Source organism: Trichomycterus rosablanca, chromosome 3 (assembly GCF_030014385.1).
Source record: "Trichomycterus rosablanca isolate fTriRos1 chromosome 3, fTriRos1.hap1, whole genome shotgun sequence".
In the NCBI taxonomy this organism is placed as follows: Eukaryota; Metazoa; Chordata; class Actinopteri; order Siluriformes; family Trichomycteridae; genus Trichomycterus; species Trichomycterus rosablanca.
In genome coordinates this window covers 43,774,254-43,792,977 of record NC_085990.1, presented here as the reverse complement: position 1 = coordinate 43,792,977, position 18,724 = coordinate 43,774,254, and the positions used below count along the sequence as shown (strand labels likewise).

Genomic DNA, 18,724 nt, shown 5'->3' with positions numbered 1-18,724 from the left:
ATAAAGCGGTTATGAAAGGACAGCCGGCAAGGTAAGAGTACGCAGGAGGGTTAAAGGAAAATCAGTAACCAGCTGCTGAATGTACAAACATTTCCCAGCTGTACATGTAAATGTTAAGGCAGGAAATGTACAGACCACCAAAGGAGAAGATAAACAAAGAAGAGTAAGTGTGTGTACTGATGATGAATTATACCAAAGTAAGGACCGACAAAAACATAACTTCTTATTCCACACATTACCACAGCACATTTTTCACAACACATCACAGCTGAAGCAGGTTTCATTAAGGGAGGTTATTGAGTTCTTAATGGTTTTATCAGGCTGTAACCCAACTTTAGGTCATACAGACTAGCAGTAGGTTTTAAGATAAGCAATATTGTGTAGGGGTTGAATTAAAAATATCTTACTATTTTAAAGTACTACATAATTTATTTTCTTTGGTCATTTGCTATATTGTGTTGGTTCCCCTTTTGCTGCCCCATACGCAACACTGTGATGCACGGTGTATTCTGACACCTTTCTATCAGAACCAGCATTAACTTCTTCAGCAATTTGAGCTACAGTAGCTTGTCTGTTGGATTGGACCACATGGGCCAGCCTTCACTCATGACCCTGTCGCCGGTTTACCACTGTTCCTTCCTTGGACCACTTTTGATAGATACTGACCACTGCAGGCAGACCGGGAACACCCCACAAGAGCTGCAGTTTTGGAGATGTTCTGACCCAGTCGTCTAGCCATCACAATTCAGCCGTTGTCAGACTCGCTCAAATCCTTACGCTCGCCCATTTTTCCTGCTTCTAACACATCAACTTTGAGAATAATATATCCCACCCACTAACCCACTAATCAGTGTTATTCACTTTACCTGTCAGTGATCATAACGTTATGCCTGGTCGGTGTAGATTATAACTTAATATTACTTAAAATTATAACAATATGTGCTCAAAGTTCATTCATTCATTCATTTGTCTGTTTTACCATCGCTTTATCCTATTCAGGGTCGTGGTGGGTTCAATACACCGGGCGAAAAGTAAAAAAAAAGCCTGGACAAGTTGCCATTCCATCCCAGGTCGAACACACACACACACAGCAATTTTAGCTTTTCCAATTAACCTGACTTAAGGGTTGGGAGGAAACTGAGATCACAGAGGAAACCCACACTGACACGAGGAGAACATGCAAACTCCACACAGTAAGGACCTGGACCGCTCCACCTAGGAATCAAACCCAGAACCGTCTTGCTGTGAGGCAAATGTGCTGCACTACATAAAGTTTTTAAGCAAAAAAGGTACATGCAACATCATTTGCTCCTTCTAGATGTGAGGGGAACCTGGCGTGTTGCACCGAAAATGTTAAAAACTCACTACAGACTTTATTACAGGTTGTACTGAATAATGAAGAACTCCAATTGCTTGTTTATTCTTTTCGATAGTTATAACTTTTAGTTCAAATTAATTTTGTGCATATATGTGTAAATCTAATTCATTCAACTTAATCTCCAAATCACGCAAGAAGGATGAAGGTCCCTGCTGAGTCTGGTTCCTCTGTTTTTTATTTTTTTATTTTAGGCGTTTTTCTCCCATTTTCTCCCAATGTAGTGTAGTCCAATTTGTGTTCTGCTGCGAGGTATTCCTGGTTTTTTTTTATTTTTTATATCTATATTGCTGCTCATGCCTCCTCCAACCTGCGCGCAGCCCTTAACGGAACCCTTTTTTTTTCCACCCATGCACTCTGAACAGGCGCCTCTATCCGCCTCAATCAGGGTCCTTAGTTTAGTATAGACAAAGGCGCAGAGCTTGGGGGTTCTTGGTCATAGAAACTTGTGGTGATCAGGGATGTTGGGTTGCTGTCGTTCTGCCTCTCTTGTCCAATCACTCCGGTTTGGGTAGGAGAGGTGGGCGCTGATGTCCTGTGGAAGCCTTCATGACCTTGTTACCTGCTCGCTCTCCCTTTTAGTTATGCTGTAATAATTAGGGCTGCCGGAGTCTAAAACTCTCTGTAAAACTGTTTTACTCAACTAGCATTGTACATTATTAACTACATTCTCTGTTGTTTTACTCCAAAGGCATTCTGATGGAAACCTGTTTACGCGAGGTTAAGGATTAAAGTCGAGACTGCTGTGACAACTATGCTGCTCCTGCCGGATATGACGGGTCTGGAGTAATTGCACCAAGAATGACAAGAACTCACTACAGACTTTATTAAAGACTAGACCGAATAACAACTCTATTATTATTTATTTATCTATTTATTACCAGTTATAACTTTTAGATCATTTAATTCTGTGTTTGTATGCTTTGTGTAAATCGTGTATTTATTTAAAGTATCCTCCAGGCCACCCAAGAAGGATGGGCCCTGCTGAGTCTGGTTCCTCTCAAGGTTTCTTCCTTTAATTTTCAGGGAGTTTTTCCTTGCCACAGTCGCCCTCGGCTTGCTCAACAGGGGTTTTTGTATCTGTTGGTCCTGGATTTTGTAAAGTTGCTTTGAGACATGTCTATTGTAAAAAGCGCTATATAAATAAAGTTGACTTGACTTGACTTACACAACGTTTGAAGACCCCGCCCACATATTCCGGTCATCCCTACCTGCAGGCACTGCCAATTGTGCCCGCTTCATGGCGCCCAGCTGGCAACATCGAGTTTCAGACCGATGAATTCGGAGTTTTTCTTTGCCAATGTCGCCATCGGCTTGCTCATCAGGGGATTATGGTCTTTGGTCCTGGATTCTGTAAAGTTGCTTTGAGTCAATGTCTATTGTCAAATGCACTATACAAATACATTTGATTTGACTGAACTTGATTTGGTGTTGGCGTAAGCAACAGTCAAAGTGAGAAACGATACTGGCTCACATCACACTGGAGTAACAGACGCATGCAGTCGGTCTACATTACAATTCACATTACAGTGTTACATTTAAAAAGAAAGTAGCCTCAATTTAACTGATCATAAGTGTGAACACCATGCATAAAAGGCTTAAATAAAACAGTCATTACTATGTAATATTATTTCAGCCTAGATACAGTTGTGTTCAAAATAATAGCAGTCCAACATCACTAACCAGATCAATCACTGTTTTTGGTAGAAATTATATTTATACATGGCAAAAAACTTACTAATAGGTGTAGTAGAGTAATAAAAAACCAACAGACCCAACAATCATGACATGCATGCTGCTGATTCTGTGTAATTGAATAAGTATCTAAAAGGGGCGTGTTCAAAATAATAGCAGTGTAAAGTTCAATTAGTGAGGTCATTCATTCTGTGAAAAAATGGGTGTCAAACAGGTGGCCCTTATTAAAGTATAAAAGCAGCAGATGTTGTACATGCTGGTTATAGTGCATTTCTCTCTAAAAAAAAACAGTAAAATGGGTCGTTCCAGACATTGTTCAGAAGAACAGCGTACTTTGATTAAAAAGTTGATTGGAGAGGGAAAAACATAAAAAAGTGCAGAAAATTATAGGCAGCTCAGCTAAAATGATTTCAAATGCTTTAAAATGGCAACCAAAACCAGAAAGACGTGGAAGAAAATGGAAAACTACCATTCGGATGGATTGAAAAATAGCCAAAATGGCAATGATCAGCTCCAGGGAGATCAAAGAAGGTCTAAAGTTACCTGTGAGTACTGTGACGGTTAGAAGACGCCTGTGTGAAGCCAAGCTATCAGCAAGAAGCCCCCGCAAAGTCCCATTGTTGCAAAAACGACATGTGCTGAAGAGGTTACAATTTGCCAAAGAACACATTCACTGGCCTAAAGAGAAATGGCGCAACATTTTGTGGACTGATGAAAGCAAGATCGTTCTTTTTGGGTCTAGTGGCCGCAGACAGTTTGTCAGACGACCCCCGAACACTGAATTCAAGCCACAGTACACTGTGAAGACAGGTGGCACAAGCATCATGATATGGGGATGTTTCTCATACTATGGTGTCGGGCCTATTTATCGCATACCAGGGATCATGGATCAGTTTGAATACATCCAAATACTTGAAGAGGTCATGTTGCCTCATGCCAAAGAGGAAATGCCCTTGAAATGGATGTTTCAACAAGACAATGACCCCAAACACACCAGTAAGCGTGCAACATCTTGGTTTCAGACCAACAAGATTAATGTTATGGACTGGCCAGCCATCTCCGGACCTTAAACCAATAGAAAACTTGTGGGGTGACATCAAAAATGCTGTGTCTGAGGCAAAACCAAGAAATGCAGAGGAATTGTGAGATGTGGTCCAATCGTCCTGGGCTGGAATACCTGTTCACAGGAGCCAGAAGTTGGTTGACTCCATGAAACAGTGGTTATACAACTGATTATTAGTTTAGTGGTTTACAAGAAAGCTAAATATTGAAGCATTTTTCAGTTTAAACAGTAAATGTTTGAGTTTGTAAAGAAAAATGCAGACACTTCTATTTTTTTTTGAACAGCCTAATATTCCTTTTTCTTCACTTTCTGTAAAGTAATAACACATTTGATCAATTTTAATTCATGTTTTGATTTGGAAAAGAATGTGCAGTGTTGTCAATGCATTTGTGTGTATGAAAATAAAAGCTATTATAAGAATTCTGAGCTTTATTCACTTTTTTAAACACACTGCTATTATTTTGAACACAACTGTACATGATCAAACTGCAAGGAACACATCACAACATGCTGCTTAAGCGTCTCCCTCCACCCAGGGATGAAATAATGGAGCACTCCTTAGATTCTATTAGTGCTGCCAGTCTTACACGAGCCCAGAGGAATTACATAATCCCTGTCTGGAGGATAAAAGCAAGCAACCACAGCTCTCTCATTTCCTGCTGTCCCTTCTCGGGTAACAAAAAAGTCCAAATAAGTAGGGGTGTGTGGCGTTCAGATAAAAGGAACACTGTCTATCCTTAAGATTTATAAATAATCATCTGATTACAAAATAATCTGAAAAATGCAGCTTTGTGGTAGTATGACACCACTTACCCTCTCCCAAGAGGTGCTTTAAGAGCTACTTCACACTACATTGAGTCGTAAATTAGGGAGTGTTACTGTTCAGCTCCTGTGGCCCGAGGCTGTCCCTGCATCTCGTCACTAGTGAGGGAACCTACTAATGCAGGAACTGTAAACCCCTGTTCTGCTCAGTAGGAGGGACAGATGAGCATACAGCGCACTTGGAAAGTATTCAGACATCTTGACCTTTTGCCCACGTTGTGTTGTGGACTTGATTTTGAAAGGATATCGTTTGTACCCATTGACCAACACCTTTTTACCCATAAAGAGGTGAAAACATGGTTTTGGTATTTCAAAAATACACTGATCAGCCATAACATTAAAACAGCCTCCTTGTTTCTACACTCACTGTACATTTTATAACTTCTACTTACCATATAGAAGCACTTTGTAGTTCTACAATTACTGACTGTAGTCCATCTGTTTCTCTGCAAGCTTTGTTAGCCCTCTTTCATGCTGTTCTTCAATGGTCAGGACTCTCCCAGGACCACTACAGACCAGGTATTATTTAAGTGGTGGATGATTCTCAACACTGCAGTGACGCTGACATGGTGGTGGTGTGTTAGTGTGTGTTGTGCTGGTATGAGTGGATAACACACAGCAGCGCTGATGGAGTTTTAAAACACCTCACTGTCACTGCTGGACTGAGAATAGTCCACCAACCAAGAATATCCAGCCAACCGCGCCCTGTGGGCAGCATCCTGTGACCACTGATGAAGATCTAGAAGATGACCAACTCAAACAGCAGCAATAGATGAGCGATCATCTCCGAGTTTACATCTACAAGGTGGACCAACTAGGTAGGAGTGTCTAATAGAGTGGACAGTGAGTGGACACGGTATTTAAAAACTCCAGCAGCACAGCTGCATCTGATCTGCATCAACTAAATAATATCTGCTCTGTGTTGGTCCAGTAGGGGTCCTGACCACTGACGAACAGGGTGAAAGCAGGTTAAAAAGGTATGTAGAGAAACAGATAGACTACAGTCAGTAATTGTAGAACTATAAAGTTCTTCTATATGGTAAGTGGAGCTGATAAAATGGACAGTGAGTGTAGAAACAAGGAGGTGGTTTTAATGTTATGGCTGATCAGTGTTTATTAATAATCAAAACCTGGTTCAGTCCTGGCTTTGGTTTCTCTAGAAACTCTTCTTATATTTCAAAAACATGCCAGTACGGATGTCCAACACTCATAATTATCCATGTTTGAAGATGGGAAGGTCAGACAGGGCTTCTCCCCCACTGCTGTGATATCTCCAGGACTCACTGGGCTGTTGGCTGAGTGGTGGGATGACTCACGTGGAGATTAGAGCAACTCTCTGTACATGACAAAACTCTGTGTGAGGCCTCATTACTGGCTGGTGAACAAGGAGCAGCCGGCTATGATTACATTTCAAAGGGTGCGTGTGATAGTGTGTGACCATCCTGTGGCCAGAACGGGATGGTGCAAGTGGCAGAGGGTTGTAATAGGCAACAGCAAATTGGAAACGACTAAATTGGGGGATAAAAGGAAACCCCTTCCTCCACCACCACCACCAAGAGACATACTCAATCATGTCTGTGTACATGCCTGGTCGGCTAATAGCACAATCGAGATCTGAACTCAGCAATTTGTTTGCATTTTTCCCATAATCTAGTCATATCCAATTACCTGATTGCATTACGCTTCCTCTCTACTGATGCTGATCTCCACTTCTGATTGAGGACAGCGAGACACAAGCCCTCTCCAACACGTGTGCAGTAGCCGACTGCATCTTTTCACCTGCACGAGGCGAGTTCATATGCAGATCAGCTTTGTGTACGGAGAGCCACACCCTGATCAATGCATTATTCCTCGATCCCATGCAGGCCCCATCAATCAGCCAGCAGAGGTCGTAATTGCATCAGGCTTCCCACCCTGTATGAACAACAAGCCAATCTTTGTTTATGTAGCCCAGCATAGCTGGATGGCAGAGCTGAGTTTCGAACCGACGAGTTCGAAATGTCAGCTCTGGTGTGCTAGTGTGTTTTACCGCTGCACCACCTAAGTGGAAAGTGACCCACATTTTGTATGATTTTTACCGTGACCTAGGAAACACAAACAATGCATCAAAACAAAACACACACAAAAAATTATGGCAATCTGGTCCCACTGTGGTTTACAAGATGTTACGTAACACCTCCACAAGTTCATTTTGTGTTCATGTGCCTGTTAAAATGAGTTTCTTCAAATATTATTATTTTTTGGCTTGTGACCCACCCAAGGGTCGTGACCCAGGGTTTGTAAAACCCTGTAATAGACCACTGCGCTACCAAAGTGCCACCAAAACTTATGTGTCTCTACTGAGTTTGGCACTCACATAAACATCAGTCACGTGAGGGGAAACTAAACTGCAGCAGGAATGATACTTGACACTCGCACAATAACATCCCTGTTTTCTTTTGGAGTGGTTAAACAAATATTTGTTTATGAACGCTTACAAGTATTTGAATATTAAAACTAGACAGAAACTAGCTAAAAAAAAACCCCAAAAACAGTCAGGGCCAAGCAGCTGATTTTAGCTGGTACCAGCCTCAACTGCCCAGGCTGGTCTTAAAGTTTTTAGATAGATAGATAGATAGATAGATGGATAAAGATAAAGATAAAGATAGATAGAGAGAGAGAGAGAGAGAGAGAGAGAGAGAGAGAGAGAGAGAGAGAGAGAGAGAGAGAGAGATAGATAGATAGTTAAAGATAGAGAGATAGATTGACAGATAGATAGATAGAGATAGATAAATAGATATAATTAGATAGATAGATGAATAGATATAGATATAGATAGATATAGATAGACAGTGAGAGAGATAGATAAATAGATATAATTACATAGATAAATAGATATAGATATAGATAGATAGATATAATTAGATAGATAGATGAATAGATATAGATAGACAGAGAGAGAGAGATAGATAAATAGATATAATTAGATAGATAAATAGAGATAGATATAGATAGATAGATATAATTAGATAGATAAATAGAGATAGATATAGATAGATATAATTAGATAGATAGATAAATAGAGATAGATAGAGAGAGATAGATAGATAGATCTAATTAGATAGATAGATAAATAGAGTTACAGTAGATATAGATAGATAGAGAGAGAGACAGATAGATATAATTAGATAGATAGATAAATAGAGATAGATATAGATAGATAGATATAATTAGATAGATAAATAGAGAGAGATGGATAGATATAATTAGATAGATAGATAAATAGAGATAGATAGAGAGAGATAGATAGATAGATCTAATTAGATAGATAGATAAATAGAGTTACAGTAGATATAGATAGATAGAGAGAGAGACAGATAGATATAATTAGATAGATAGATAAATAGAGATAGATAGATACAGATAGATAGATAGATAGATAGATAGATATAATTAGATAGATAGATAAATATAGATAGATAGATATAATTAGATAGATAGATAAATACAGTAGAGATAGATATACAGTAGATAGATATAGAGAGAGAGATAGATAGATAGATAGATATAATTAGATAGATAAATATAGATAGATAGATATAATTAGATAGATAGATAAATAGAGATAGATAGATAGATAGATAGATATAATTAGATAGATAGATAAATAGAGATAGATATAGATAGAGAGAGATAGATAGATATAATTAGACAGATAAATATAGATAGATAGATATAATTAGATAGATAGATAAATAGAGATAGATAGATAGATAGATAGATATAATTAGATAGATAGATAAATAGAGATAGATATAGATAGAGAGAGATAGATAGATATAATTAGACAGATAAATATAGATAGATAGATATAATTAGATAGATAGATAAATAGAGATAGATAGATAGATAGATAGATATAATTAGATAGATAGATAAATAGAGATAGATATAGATAGAGAGAGATAGATAGATATAATTAGACAGATAAATATAGATAGATAGATATAATTAGATAGATAGATAAATAGAGATAGATAGATAGATAGATAGATATAATTAGATAGATAGATAAATAGAGATAGATATAGATAGAGAGAGATAGATAGATATAATTAGACAGATAAATATAGATAGATAGATATAATTAGATAGATAGATAAATAGAGATAGATAGATAGATAGATAGATAGATATAATTAGATAGATAGATAAATAGAGATAGATATAGATAGAGAGAGATAGATAGATATAATTAGACAGATAAATATAGATAGATAGATATAATTAGATAGAGAGAGAGAGACAGACAGAGAGATAGATAGATAGAGAGAGACAGACAGAGAGAGAGAGAGACAGACAGACAGACAGACACTTTATTGATCCCAAAGGAAATTAAAGGTATTTGAAGGATTTTGGTTGCTGGTCAGCTCGCCAGCCAGCTAGACCAGCCTAATACCTGCGTCTGAGAGACCCAGCCCAGTAACCACCAATCTATCTCCATCTAACAGTTTTTAAGCAGAAAAAAGCACATCCCTGTTTTCCCCCCCCACACACCACTACAAAGCTTGCCACACCTACCATGGTGTTTACTATGATTAGAACTGCTCGGATGAGAGCGAGTATGGTCACAGTTGAGACAAGAAACAGCTTTCAAGCAGCTGTGCTGCACCTGGAACACAACCAGAAAGCCACCTGGACCACTCATCGCTACTAAGCATTGATGTGCGCTTGTAATGACTGTAATTTCCTGCCAGTGGGTGTGATTACCTCACGCTTTGATACTGACTGAACTTGTGAGTAAGCTTTACGCTGCCTGCACGGTTATAGATAAGAAACAGGAAACATCAGTCACGCATTAACAGGGCCGTACTAAATTTACGGGAAATTGTGCTTAATTTCACAGACGTCGTTTTTCAAAAATCACACATTTCACAGAAAAGTGCCACATTTCACAGTGGTCAAGAAATTACACTCATACACTGATCTGCCATAACATTAAAACCACCTCCTTGTTTCTACACTCACTGTCCATTTATCAGCTCCACTTAATATATAGAAGTACTTTGTAGTTCTACAATTACTGACTGCAGTCCATTTGTTCCTCTGCATGCTTTTTTAGCCTGCTTTCACCCTGTTCTTCAATGGTCAGGACCCCCACAAAACAGGTATTATTTAGGTGGTGGATGATTCTGCTGTGTCTGATCCACTCATACCAGCACAACACACACTAACACACCACCACCATGTCAGTGTCACTGCAGTGCTGAGAATGATCCACCCAAATAATACCTGCTCTGTAGTGGTCCTAGGAGAGTCCTGACCATTGAAGAACAGCATGAAAGAGGGCTAACAAAGCATGCAGAGAAACAGATGGACTACAGTCAGTAATTGTACAACTACAAAGTGCTTCTATATGGTAAGTGGAGCTGATAAAATGGACAGTGAGTGTAGAAATTAAATTAAAAGTGTAAATTAAATGATTAAACAATGGAAGCTACAAAACACATAGTCTACCTTAATGGTTGAATGTAAAACTAAAACATCCAGTGACGGTGTGAGGCTTTATGTTCAAAAATACTCGTCCGTGTTTTGACACCCCCACTGCGTCTACAGAATTTGTTGGGAGTTTTCCAAATTCCGTTACCAGAGTCTTCGACATCTTGGACATTGATTAATTGATTGCTAACTGAATTGCCATAGGATTGCTAGGTCCGCCTCAGTGCAAATTAACCAGTAAATGTGAGACTTGAATGCTATGTGAATGAAAAATGTTAAATGGCTCATTTCATGGTCCATGATGCGTTTTTTTTTTTTTTTTTTTTTGCATTATTCCCAATTTTCCTCCTAATCAAGTCGTATCCAATTACCTGACTGCATTATGCTTCCTCACTACTGGTACTGACCTCCACTTCTTACCGAGGAGAGCCAAGACTGACACACGCCCCCTCCGACACGTGTGCAGTAGCAAACTGCATCTTTTCACCTGCACGAGGCGAGTTCATATGCAGATTAGCTTTGTGTACGGAGAGCCACAACCTGATCAACGCATTATTCCTTGACTCTGTGCAGGCGCCATCAATCAGCCAGTAGAGGTCGTAATTGCATCAGTTATGAGATTCTATCCGGCTCCCACCCTGTGAGAACAACAAGCCAATCGTTGTTCGTGTAGATGCCCAGCCTGTCAGATGGCAGAGCTGAGTTTCAAACCGACGAGTTTGAAATGTCAGCTCTGGTGCCACCCAAACGCCCCCGTGACGCAATTTTCACGGCTGAGAATTAGGTAGGGCCTTAATTATTAAAAAACATTTGGAAATCATCTGCATCCTTACTTAAGGACCACAGATTGTATACCATTGAGGATAAAATACATACATGCACAGTACCATTTTAGGGCTGACTGTTGATGCTAGAAAGGATCACCGGGTTCAGAAGGATCAGTGCTTCTAAAAAAAATGACTGACATTATTCTAAGTGTATTTATGCCCTTAGGAGACGTGAAAGCTTTTGTTAGGATAACTTCTGTCCACGTGTATCTACAGGAGCGCTCTGCCTGGTCTGATTCCAGGAGCTGATATATACGTACGATACTGCCAAGGGTGGGATTGTTTTTACTGCACCATGGCAAGCACTTAAAACATCATACAAGCTCAGCAAAAGCAGCGAGCAAAACTGGGACGACCGAACAACTCTGACATGAGAAATGAACCAAGGGCAGCTCATGATTCGGTTCTCAGAAAGAAGAGCATGATGTCATTGTTGACCCCGGGTCACAACGTGATTGAACCCAGAAGCTGGGAACAAGAAGAAACCACTGACTGCTTTTTAAAGACTGGTTTTTGGTTAAAAGCTCTAAGGAGGGAGTGATTCTTCAAGTGTTTTTACCAAAGCAGGCAAGAAATACTTTTTGGCTCTATTATGTTCATGCTGTCAGCACTTTAAAAACACCACGTGGATTTCTGCAGGCTGTGCCACTGAGCACCAGACTTTAAATAATAACACTACACCATGTATTAAATGTATTTTAGTGTAATGTATGAATGCTCCTGCAATAGACGTCATTTGGAGACGTTAGAAAATAAAAATCAAATCAAATATTAAAGCGCTATGAAGCCAGGATTACAAAGGTTGCTATCTAAAATACAAACCAGGTCTCCTAATTTTACACTATACTAGTCACTGTAATCTAGATTTCTCACAATGTCATGCAAGATTTAAAGCTGAATTAAACAATTCAGGGTTTTAGAATAGAATAGAATGCCTTTATGTGTCATATATACACTGATCAACCATAACATTAAAACCACCTCCTTGTTTCTGCACTCAATGTCCATTTTATCAGCTCCACTTACCATATAGAAGCACTTTGTAGTTCTACAATTACTGACTGTAGTCCATCTGTTTCTCTGCATGCTGTGTTAGCCCCCTTTCATGCTGTTCTTCAATGGTAAGGACCCCAACAGGAGTGCAGAGTAGGTATTTTTTGGGTGGTGGATCATTCTCAGTACTGCAATGACACCGACATGGTGGTGGTGTGTTAGTGTGTGTTGTGCTGGTATCAGTGGATCAGACACAGCAGCGCTGCTGGAGTTTTTAAACACCTCACTGTCCCTGTTGGACAGGAAATAGTCCACCAACCAAAAAAATAACTAGCCAACAGCACCCTGTGAGCAGCGTCCAGTGACCACTGCTGAAGGTCTAGAAGATGACCAACTCAAACAGCAGCAATAGATGAGCGATCGTCTCTGACTTTACATCTACAAGATGGACCAACTAAGTAGGAGTGTCTAATAGAGTGGACAATGAGTGGACACAGTATTTAAAAACTCCAGCAGCGCTGCTGTGTCTGATCCACTCATACCAGCACAACACACACTAACACACCACCACCATGTCAGTGTCACTGCAGTGCTGAGAATCATCCACCACCTAAATAATACCTGCTCTGTGGGGGTCCTGACCATTGAAGAACAGGGTGAAAGGGGGCTAAAAAGCATGCAGAGCAACATATGGACTACAGTCAGTAATTGTAGAACTACAAAGTGCTTCTATATGGTAAGTGGAGCTGATAAAATGGACAGTGAGTGTAAAAACATGAAGGTGGTTTTAATGTTATGGCTGATCAGTGTATAAAGAGTGTCATTTGCATTTAATTAGTTTTTTTTATTCTTTTTTATTTTTTATTATTATTATTATTATTATTTAGTAGAGTTTAAGGTTGGATAGCTAATGCATCAGATTTAGCAAGTTCACTTTTTCCAGGACAGTTTCCACTCCAGGCTTGTTGATCTCAGTTCTTGCATGGGAAATTAAACATCTTGATTGGAGACATTTGTCCAAAGTTCTGTATTCAAGCACAAGCTAATCCATCATATTCACAACTCTGATGGATTAGCTTATTATTAGTATTTTTGTTATTATTTAGTTAAAGTTAGGTTAGCCAGATCTGTTGTCTAAAGTGCCCGTTGTTATTAGGTGAGTAAACAAACATGTGAGATTGTTGCTCTGCATTGAACTGGCCAATAAAATTGGCACCTTGTGTGTCCTTCTGTCTCGCACCCAGTGTTAGCAACAATAAATCAGTAAACGATGAGAGCAAAGATCGACGGAAAACATTGCTCACAACTATTCCGAGCTCATCAGAAACACTTCTGAATTTTGTTTGAGTGCAGGATCTTCTCTTCTTCCAAACAGATGGAAGTTGTGACTATGATGGATTAGCTTGTGCTTGAATACCAAACTTTGGAGAAAATGGAGAATTGGAAAGTGATTCGTCCAATCAAGATGTTTAATTTCCCATGCAAGAACTGAGATCAACAAGCCTGGAGTGGAAACTGTGCTGGAAAAAGTGAACTTGCAATACTGATCTGACGCATTAGCTATCTGACCATAAACTCTACTCAACCATATACTGTCTTGATAATTGAACTATCTGCATTTTCTAAATAAAGTTTTGGGGTGTTTTGTTGTTGTTGTTCTCTTTTTTGTGTGCAGTGTTACGAAGCAAAAAAAAAAAAAAAAAAAAAAAAACTCAAAGCATTTCAATTGTATTAAAAATTGAAAATAAATAAAATTAAATTAATAAATAATAAAAGGCAGTTGTGGGTGCCCAGGTGGCGCAGCGGGATATTCCGCTAGAACACCAGCGCTGAGATTCTGAACACCTCGCCATCTGGTGGGCACAATTGGCAGTGCCTGCAGCAGACAGTAATTGGCCACTGTGTCTGCTGGGTGGGGAAATGACCGGACTAAGTGGGTGGGGTCTTCAAATGCTGTGTAAAGACCCTGGTTAGCAGATAGAGACGCCTGTGCAGAAAACATGGGTGAAAAGAAGGGGTCCGCTAGGACTGCGCATGGGTTGGAGGAGGCGTGAGCAGCAACACACCCTCCTTGAATGCAATCAGGGATCCCTCAGCAGTGGAAGACAGATTGACTATGCTACATCAGGAGAACAGGGGAGAAAATGCAGAAATAAATAGAAAAAATGGCAATTGTAGCCTAGCGGTTAAGGTACTGGACTAGTAATCACAAGGATGCTGGCTCAAACTCCACCTCCGCCAGGTTGCTGCTGTTGGGCCCTTGAGCAAGGCCCTTAACCCTCAATTGCTCAGACTGTATGCTGTCCTAGTATTGTAAGATGCTTTGGATAAAGGTGTCTGCTAAAATGCCATAAATGTAATACAATTAAAGGTCAACACTTGGGTAAGACTTAATTTTCTTTAACTTCGCAACAGCAAATAAGCCAAGGTTGGACATTATAGTAGTGACTGTTCATAAAACAAACAAAATGAAAACATTTAAATGTTAAATGTCAGGTATTTGATAACAGAGAAGGTACTGGAAGGTGTAATAGGAAGGGTGCTGGTTCAAGAGCCACCACTCACAGGTTGCCACTGTTGGGCCCTTGAGCAAGAGCCATAACCCTAAATTGCCTGCACTGTATAACTGATAACAATTGTATGTTGCTTTGAATAAAAGGCTTTACTAAATGACAGATGTAAATGTAGAGAAGAACAGATCTGGATAGTTTACTTAGGAGCTTAATGAATCTAATAATTCCAGCCTAAATCAGGCTGCTTCTCTGAATGTCACAAATGAAGGCAATTTTCAGGAGTGCCTGAATTAAGGAGTTACAAGAGGAATACGCTTAGTGTAAAAAATTGGCAAATGTCAGTTTAGTTCAGCCAGGTAACATCAAATTAAAGATATAATATATACACCGATCAGCCATAACATTAAAACCCACCTCCTTGTTTCTACACTCACTGTCCATTTTATCAGCTCAACTTACCATATAGGAGCACTTTGTAGTTCTACAATTACTGATAGTCCATCTGTTTCTCTGCATGCTTTGTTAGCCCCCTTTCATGCTGTTCTTCAATGGTCAGGACCCCCACAGGACCACTACAGAGTAGGTATTATTTAGGTGGTGGATCATTCTCAGCACTGCAGTGACACTGACATGGTGGTGGTGTGTTAGTGTGTGTTGTGCTGGTATGAGTGGATAAGACACAGCAATGTTGATAAGGTTTTTAAACACCTCACTGTCACTGCTGGACTGAGAATAGTCCACCAACCTAAAAAATATCCAACCAAGAGCGCCCCGTGGGCAGCATCCTGTGACCACTGATGAAGGTCTAGAAGATGACCAACTCAAACAGCAGCAACAATAGATGAGCGATCGTCTCAGACTTTACGTCCACAAGGTGGACCAACTAGGTAGGAGTGTCTAATAGAGTGGACAGTGAGTGGACACGGTATTTAAAAACTCTAGCAGAGCTGCTGTGTGTGATCCATCCACCACCTAAATAATACCTGCTCTGTGGGGGTCCTGACCATTGAAGAACAGGGTGAAAGCAGGTTAAAAAAGCATGCAGAGAAACAGATGGACTACAGTCAGTAATTGTAGAACTACAAAGTGCTTCTATATGGTAAGTGGAGCTGATAAAATGGACAGTGAGTGTAGAAACAAGGAGGTGGTTTTAATGTTATGGCTGATCGGTGTATATTAGTTGGAGCAACACATTTTAGCACTGCTTTTTAGCAACACAGACTGGTTAAATAAATAACCTCTGCCAGATCTTTAGATATCCAGGATCTTAATTTCAAATCTCCTGCGCTCTGATTAAAGCCGTAAAACTCTAAACATTTATGACTCATAAAAAATAGTGACCCAGAGCAAAAGCCAGAGCAAAATTTAAGTGGCTTCAGATAATAAAAACAGTCTGGATTCCTGATTTTACCTAATCAAATATCAGTGGCAAGATCAGACGTTGCTGTACTTGACTGCTTTGCCAACCAACTAGGCTGAATGAGCCAAAATTGCTGTATTATGTTGGGCAAATGTAACTGAAAGCTACTACACATGAGGGATTAATACTTATCCCCTGTTGACACTAAATTAATACGTTTCACATGGGCCTTACATGATAGGTGTTCAATTCAAAAGTAAAATTAATACAAACCCAGTTCTTACAGGATCATTTATGTGGCCATTTTTACATGTAGTAAATTTCCATACACCTCTCCAATCTTTTAAGTGCCTCAATTCCAAGACGTTTCCTTTCATAAAATTCCCTGCAACATTTTCCATATTGTGTTTCCATGTGCTGTTCTAATCTGTCGAGTTACTGATGGTTTTCATCCAGGCTAACTGATTTATACTATTCCAAGAGTCAAATTTTCTTGACTTGGACATTTTGTAGTGGCATTTTCACTTGAATCAGGTTTACTTCATGAGAACCTTTCACTAACAGAATTTTCAATTTAATTATTTATTCATTTATCTGGATTTTAACGTCATGTTTTACACACCTTGGTTACTTGACAGTACAGGTAGTTACTCTTTAAACAAGATTCATCAGTTCAAGGTTATGTCAAACACAGTCATGGACAATTTTGAATCTCCAATTCACCTCACTTGCACGTGTTTGGACTGTGGGAGGAAACCGAAGCTCCCGGAGGAAACCCACGCAGACACGGGGAGAACATGCAAACTCCACACAGAAAGGACCCAGACCACCCCACCTGGAGATCGAACCCAGGACTTTCTTGCTGTGAGGCGACACAGCGCCACCCTTCTATTAAACTATAACAGAAATATTGTGTGAGTGGTCCTCTAATTACAATAAACAACCACTGTATGCGGTCTATCGTTCTTTATTACATGCAAAAGAACACTATGCTGATCAATCTACAAGTAATATGACTTGTTTATTCATTAATAATTAGCAATTTATTAATCCTGGACAGGATGCCAGTTCTTCCACATCTTTAGAGTTGAAACACCACTGTTCTATAGCATTCTATAGCATTTCTATACACTTATTTATGTAAGATATGTGATGGCATTTTTTTAGGTAAACTAAAAAAATCATACTGGAGTGGAGTCGGTCAGCAAGTTGGTCCCACTGATGGCAGCACAAATAATTAAGGTCCTACCTAATTCACCACTGTGAAAATCATGCCAGCCTTTTCCTGTCTAATATGCAGTTTGCTGTGAAATTCGAAATTCACGGTTTGTGTTTAGCGAGTTAACATGTTTTATTCACGTTGCGTTCAAGTGCCTCACGTTTACTGGTTGATTTGCACTATGAGGCATTTCGAGCAATCCTACGGCACTTCAGTTAGCAATCAGTTTGTCAAAATGTCCAAATGTCGAAGTGTAAAGAAGCTAAAAACACTACTCAGGTAACCGAGTTTGAAAAATTCCCAACCAATTTTGTGGACGCATGGGTGGGGGGTGTTAAAACACACACGAGAATTTTCGTCTTTGAGACATGAAGCCTTGCTCCGTCACTGGATGTTTTAGGTTTACATTCAACCATTAAGGTAGGATGTACCGTGTATTTTTATACAAAATATAAAAAGTGCAGCTAACTTAAAAAAATAAGTCAACTTATTACAAGTGAATTTTTTAGTAAATCTGCCCAACTCAAAATATTAAGTTAAATGATGAGTCCACTTCAAACTTCAAAAAATGAGTCCAGATGGTTAACTTAATATTTTAAGCTAAAGTTGTAAAGAACAATCTTTATGAAACAAGGTGAGTATTATTAAAAACCTTTATTTAACAGAATGGGGTAAAATACAATATGCAATTTAACAGCAAAATAGCTTACTAAATAACTTACTAAACAACTTACTACTAAAAATTAGCTAGCTAGCAAGCTAACATACTGCCAGAAAACGACCAGCTTTACTCTCCCCCCAGCAGTTCTGGGCTTCAAAACATTGTTTTACATTTATTTTCACATATTTCTCCAGCTAATATTTCTACTATAACAACAGCTTCATATTCACAGACCTTTATCTGCTGATGTAAATGATTCTTTACTCTATGCTAGCAATCTCTCAGAAACGTGCCTAACCCCCTACCGAGACAGGGAAACCCCGTAGCAAACGCCACTGACCTGAAAGGCGCTTGTGTTAACTAAATTAGTTAGTATTGTGGATCAGAAGTTACATCAACAAAGAGAAATTAGTTTGTAATAAGTTCGAGCGGAATTTATTGAAATTACTTAAAATGACATGTGAACTCTACCTACTAATTTATTTTAATTCAAATTACATTCTTATTTTAGTTTAGAGCAGAGATGTTCACAAGTCACAAAATACGAGTCCGAGTCGAGTCACGAGTCTTTAGGCTAGAGTCCGAGTCAAGTCACGAGTCTTCAGGCTAGAGTCCGAGTCAAGTCACGAGTCAATATAACAAACACAAAACATATATTGGAAATGTAGCGTAGAAATAAACAAATAATATGTAAGTTCAGATAAAAAAACAACCTTAC

At 39.2% G+C, this 18,724-nt stretch overlaps 1 protein-coding gene across 2 annotated transcripts in view; it reads right to left on the bottom strand.

Annotated features, from left to right (window-relative positions):
* The window catches only part of fhl3a (four and a half LIM domains 3a), an 85,915-nt gene that overhangs the window by 13,839 nt on the left and 53,352 nt on the right, over positions 1-18,724 (bottom strand). The gene's annotated exons all lie outside the window — the stretch shown is intronic.